Source organism: Trifolium pratense, linkage group LG2 (genome assembly GCF_020283565.1).
Source record: "Trifolium pratense cultivar HEN17-A07 linkage group LG2, ARS_RC_1.1, whole genome shotgun sequence".
In the NCBI taxonomy this organism is placed as follows: domain Eukaryota; kingdom Viridiplantae; phylum Streptophyta; class Magnoliopsida; order Fabales; family Fabaceae; genus Trifolium; species Trifolium pratense.
This window is the reverse complement of record NC_060060.1, coordinates 19,461,177-19,468,134: the sequence shown is the minus strand read 5'-3', so window position 1 is coordinate 19,468,134 and position 6,958 is coordinate 19,461,177. Positions and strand designations below refer to the sequence as shown.

The 6,958-nt window shown below is 32.8% G+C and overlaps 1 pseudogene; it reads right to left on the bottom strand.

The window, feature by feature from the left end:
• Nucleotides 1–2,366: 2,366 nt before the first annotated feature.
• Nucleotides 2,367–5,457, bottom strand: LOC123904332 (annotated as a pseudogene).
• Between the last annotated feature and the right edge of the window lie 1,501 nt (nucleotides 5,458–6,958).

Here is a 6,958-nt window from a genome sequence, read left to right as displayed (position 1 = left end):
AAACTTAATCTAAACATAATCTCTTATTCTCTTATATAGAGAAGATAGATAAACTTAATGATATCACAAATTTTAGCTATTTAACAAAATAAAAAAATTAGGAGCCTTAATTGATTAAATGATCAAATAAAATTAAAAGACTAATTAGATTTCTATTTAGAATTAATTAAGTAATTAATTTATTGGATATGAGGTCAATATATGAGTGGATGTCAGAATGTTCGGAATAATGGGAACCCTAATTGGCAATCACCTTATATATATATGCTATGGTCCCCAATATACCATATATGAGCAAATAATCTTTTCTCCCCATCTGAAGAGAATTCAAGGCATTAGGGTACCGGTTGAGGAAGAACCATACAAGCCGCCAAACTTTCCTTTGTGTTTCAGATTACTGTTGAGAGACTAGAATTAATTCTTGGATTCGAAACAAATGAACACTGCATCTAGACGAGAAAACAAAATACATCGTACCAAAATAAGAAACTAAGATGAGAAATCAAAATAAATATATAAAAATTACACTTATTTAACTAAATGACAAAGAAAAAAAATTGAAAGAATGATTCTAGACTAAAATTGACTTTAAATTGTCCATCTCTAATTTCTAATAGACTAAAAGAAGAGAAAAGTAATATGGTTAAATTAAAAAGGAAAAAAAAAATAAAAACTCATCAAGTCTCAAATATGATAACTCATCAAGTTGCCAATACTACAAAAATAAGTTTTGATAGCACTTTTTAAAAGCGCTATTAAAAGCTGACCCGGAGCCCATTTAATAGTACATTTTGGTGAAATCGCTATTAAAGGTGTGAATGTGGATCACTATTACAACACTTCTTGGAAAAACGCTATTAAAGCTAATACTAATAGCGCTTTTGACATAAGCGCTATAATAGGGAAAATGAATAAAAGAAATTTGTTGTTGTTGGGTATCGAACCTTTGATCCTTTGGTTGTTGAATAAAAAATTAAATTAAAAAAAAAATCAAATTTTAAAAAAAAATAGACCAATCCCTGATCTCTTACTTTCCTTCGTTTATATACTCTCCATCTTTTTCACTCTCAATCATTCCTCACCCTCCATCAAATTTAAAAGAAAAATAGATCAGTCCTTGTTTTTTTTTTTTTTTTGTTGATAGTCGAAATGACAAAGTCATTGAAAACTCACACACACAAAGTGGAGTGACCGGGATTCGAACCACGGTCCTTACGTCCGACACTAGCCAAATTTAGTAATTAGTTATTAGTGTTAATTTTTTCACCTCACCAAGACTTGAACCCTAAATTTTTACTCCCTAATCCCTTTCACCCTTAGCTAAAACCAGTTGTTAATCTTCAACTTAATAGAAATGTTAATCAAATGGCTAAATAGTTGAATGAGAGAATAGTTTAAAGACTTTTAAATTAATTTTAAATAACTGTTTTAAGGACTAAATTGATAAGAGTAATATTGTTTAGGGAATAAGTTAAGTGTTTATTCAATATTATTGTATCTCTACTTGTAAACTGAGCAAAATGAGAAAGTCCTGGTGTTTTGGCACGGATGAACAAGGCCGGTATTTCCCGTGACATTTTCAACTATAGGATTTGTAGAAACTCTTACGGTGCAAGATCTGATCTTATCAATATGAAGAAATGGAACGGCAAAACCATGTATGATCATATTGGCCAAGAATTGTTCTTGTTAGAAATCGAATGAATTGTTCTTATTAAGAATCGAATTCGGCCTCTTCCAAACTATTCGTTTCATGAGGAGTTTATTAATCACTTGAATCCAACATCTTAATTTATTTCAACATATGTTTATGTGAAATTGATTCTATTTGAAACGCAACTTATTCATGATAAAACCACCTCTGAGTGGTCATTCTAGAATTTCGCTAATTTTGTACTTGGTCACTTTGAAAAAGTTGAAATTTGTCAAAAAGAAAAGAAGTTGAAATTGATTAAATTTACATCTCCATATAGTTAAGTCATTTTAAGACTTTTTTTTTTTTTTTGACAAAACAGAGTTAATTCAATATTATGAAGAACCACTTTTTTAAAATGAAAAGAAAGAATGCAAAGGCATCACAGAGGAAACAAATAATTTCAACTTAGATTGACACCCTATGTACAACAACTGCATTGATAATAATAATAAGCCAAATGTGTGTCAAAAAAAAAAAGGCCAAATATGTTAAATATAACTACATACTGAAAAATTTAGGAACTTAATCTTAAGAAAACCACTCAACCAGACACAGTACAGTTCATTGGTCATAGCACACTTTCTATAGTAAAGAGGCCTTTAATGGTGAAGGCAATGGATCTTAGCCAAGAGTAGGCTGCATCCGGATCAAGGTATAGATCACGACCGATTCACAAGACATTTGTCATTCTTCCTCGACAAATTCCTTGCGCCACGCCAACCACCACAGCCGCACAAACTGCAATATGATGTGATAATAAAATCATTAAACAAAGAAACAAAAGCCAGACTTTGTTATGTAAATTAATATTCTTCGAAACTCCAATGCAGAACTGGTGAAAAGTTGAATAAAAAATTCAAAATGTAAACAAGTTAATAGGCTCATTTTATTCAAAAGGAACTTAATGAATAATTAAGAAGTAAACCTGAAAACCGATATACCTGTAACAAACTGAATAGCTCTGTCGATGAGCATGTCATAGTGCTGCTGCTTGCGGGTTTTTCCAGCTTCTGTTTCTGGAACGCATAAATGAGGATGCACAGCAGCAGTTACAATTCGGCGGAATGCACTATTCAAATCACCTAACTTCACACTGATTGGTATAGGAGCCTCCACTCCCATGGCCCGACTAACCTATAAAACACATTGGCATGTCAACAGTTGATCCAGGAGGATAAAGCATTTGCTTGAAAATTGCTTGAAAGCTTAACAAAGCAACCACAGTTAACAAATCAAAGATAATCTCTAGAACTGCATCAAACTTCCAAAATCTTATTTACAAAAATAATCCAGAAAAATGTAAATGCGCAAAAAAATGTAACAAATCCAACAAGAAAAATTAAACTAGCCTTCGATCAGACTACTACATACTAGAATTTAATTTATATACACCGGCAGTGTAAAGTTATTTTACACATGCATCGAATAATATATTGAAATCATAATTCCAAGACATCTCATTCGCCACATTATCTATTTATCTAACCCATCCAACAATTATGTACAAAAATATGCATGTAACTGAATAAGTTAATGAAAAATACCCTAGCTGCCTCTTGTATTAGCCATTGTAGCTGAATCCTGATCATATTTAGCTGAAACTATAAGACACGGAACCTCAAAGCCAGTATCTTCTCCATGACGAGCAATCTTTACCAAGAGTTTATATGATTCTTTCCATGAAGACACATCAGACCTAAAATGTATATTTAGTCAGCTGATCTTTATACGACCAACATTTTCCCGGACTACATGAAATTACACTATGATAATTAACATAGAAACAAATAGAAGAGTGGCGGGCGTGTGCTAAGTGCACATGCAGACCAGCCTCTTGTGCCATAGGCCTATGAGAAACTTATCCTTACAATAACAGAAAAAAGGTAGTAATCCATAATTTCTATGATATGCTAGACCTAGTATAATGAACTTTAGTATCAGTGGTCACCTATTATGAACAAAAACTGCAACATCACATGAGGCCAAAGACTCCTTATTGGCCAGCAGCTTTGTGACTCCATCTTTAGAAATCTCTTTCAACACAAGAAATTTTTTGTTTTCCTGCAAACACAATAATAAGCCATGAATTGGAAGATACAAATGCCAAGACAATACATCAAATGAAAACTTTGGTGCGGGAAAAGGCTAAAGAACTGAAATGTTTTTCTCTGTCACAGTAAGAAGCTATTAAAAAATGTCAATCAAGTATCATTTACCCTAGAAATATCATCAATAGCATTTACAGCATAGTGATCCTCGTCGGTTGGATTGTACGTATCAGAATATGATCTGCATTATGAATTCAACAACAATAAGATGATGCTCAATAATTAAAGGAAGGGAAACATTTTTAAGAGAGAACTCACAAATTGCTTGATGCCAAAATGCCAAGTACAAGAAGTTATTTATAGGTATAACTCTAGAATCATGTCTAGGATCTTCCTAATGAAAACCTACTTCTAGATTAAATGAAGTACTTTTAGAGTTTTACATAGAAATCACAAGTAGTTCAAGATTTCTCTAATTTCAAATTATTCATAACATTGTTCCTCCTTAATCTGAAATTTTCTTCTTCATTCCAAGTTTTGATATCAATCTTTGAATGTCTTCAAACTTTTCAGTGGCTTTCTGAAAATGTCTGCAAAGTTATATTATATGTTACCAGGAATATTTAAGGTAACAATCAAAATACCTTCTGATGAAAGAATTCAATAATGCAGATTTTCCGGCATTCCTAGGCCCAAAAATGAAGCACTGCAATACATTTCTTTCTGAATGTTGTTTCTTGCGATCCACATGTCGCCTCCTAGTCACACGGATAGCATGCAGTTGACAGATCACCAGGGTAACCAATGTACATCAGGTTCTTCACACTAGAGGTTGGGTTTAGAAGTGTCATGAGTGCCCACTGTCAAGGAAACATACAATATATATTATAAAAATCAATGGTATAAGCACTGAAAAGACATACAGTCATGAATCATGTGTTAAACTAAGGCAACCTTGATTCTCAAAACACTTTCCAAGTTTTATGATAAAACTATCCATAGAAGCGCACCACTCTTCTACAAACATTGTTCAATAAAATATGAGGAAAGCAATCTACCTTTCCGGGGCAGTAGAAAATAAATCTTCAAGTTCACAAGGTTGCAATATTCCATCCTGGAGGAAGGAAAAGATATGGTTAATTTGCAAATTGTATAACGATAAAGTCAGTTGAGAAAATGTCAAAAATTGAATAGAGAGCAGCATGAAAAAATGATTTGTTGACATACAAAATCACCATCAAATCTATCAAAAATTGCCTCCAAGAAATTAATTGCTTTATTTGTCAATTCAATAATCTGCAAACATTAAATCCAATGTGAATAGAATAAGATATAAGTTTCCTATTGTCAACAAATTGAGTACAAACAGATTTACAATTCATTTGGAAAAAATACCTGATCAGGTGCACGTTTCAAATGTGGAATTAAATCATCAGCAAGCTTGATATCATCATTATATCCAAACTTCCGGAGCACAGTCCATGTTGTCTCAAGAGGCCCTTCTTGTATGAAACGGATCGGACATGAAGAAATAAAAATCCTGGCAAAGTAACTCATGAAGAAATAGAAACAGAAATCCTGGAATTTTGACCTGTTCATGAAGTTCAAATTGTTAGAATCAAATTGATTCATAAACCCTAGAGCTTATCATGTTAATCATTAAGAAAATACTTTAGCCATAAGCGGAAGCGTACCTGAGTTTGAGTTCGCCATATGTGATGATCAAAGGTCACGGGTATGTGTGATCTTCCAACCGCAGAATTCCTTATTGGCTCCTGAAACCTCTTTTCTGATGGGGATGAAGAGAGAACTTTTTGACTGAGCGCCGTTTTCACGTTATTCTGCAATTGGGGACCATAACCCCTATAAATAACCTTAGGGTTATTTCCTATTTTTCAATTTTCTAATTTGGCCCCTCATCAAATTAGATATTGACTTATGGTATCTACACAATAAATTGTCTTTCATGATATTTATGCTTTTAGCCATAGACTTATATATTATTAATTAGACCACTGATGCTTTGGCTAATTACATAATGGCCCTAACACATGTAATATTACTATTGTGACCCAAAAATCCTAACAATCTCCCACTGGTCACATATGTAATTATACACATGTGTTAGACTTTATGAGCTCAAAATTCGCCATTATATTCCTTAAGCATATCCAAATTATCTCGTCCATTAGTCATGCCAATATATAGAACCAAGGTGATTTTCGTTACATTAATCATAACTAAACCCATCAATGATCACCAATAGTGACACAACTAAATGACATAGATCCATCATGAAATGTGTAGCATGAAAATCACATGAAATTGGTCTGTATATGTCGATTTTCAACTGGTCCTCTTTAATCCTTAGTGAGATCAAACCTTAACCAAAGTTAGAGTGTAAAAATACCAAAACTTTATTTCTGCAGAAAATATTCTTAAGCCTTATTTGAACTGAAGTGTGTCTATATTATAAAAGCATTAAAAATAACAAACTCCCACTAAAACTTAATATCACTTAATGACTTGACACTCATACGAGAAATATGCTCATAGAGCCTTTTTGGGTGAAAAACTTTAGTAAGCGGATCCGCAAATATGGAGTTTGTACCGATATGCTTTATATACAACCGTTCACTCTGAACTTAATCTTTAATAACAAGAACTTGATCTCTATATTCTTGAATTTGTCGAGTTCCTTGTTATTGAAAATAGAACTAATAATTTATTGTCACAAATAACTTTAGTGGTGTTTCAATTCCTTATCCACTAAGTGCAGCCCCGTGACAAAGTTCTATAATCAGATGCCTCATGATATGTTATCTTTGCATCCAACAAAATCGGAGTCAGTACACCAAATGATCTCAAAAAAAAAAAAAAAAAAACTGACCTCCAATACATGAGCATGTAGTCTTTTGTTCTCTTTAAATACTGTATGACCCATTTGGCTGCTTCAAATGGTCTAATCTTAAATTTCTTAAATATCTGCCCAACATCCCAAAAATTGTACGCAATACCTGAACGCATACAAAACTGAATATACATTAGACTCCCTAAGGAATCTTCTGCATTTACTTTTCTTTAAAGTTATTCATAGGGCACTGTTTGAGACTAAACTTGTCTCCCTTAGCCACATGGTTCACCGTCTTGTCATTGACAAACAAAACCAAGAAAATATATTTGGTCCCACACAACTCATGATATATACAATCAT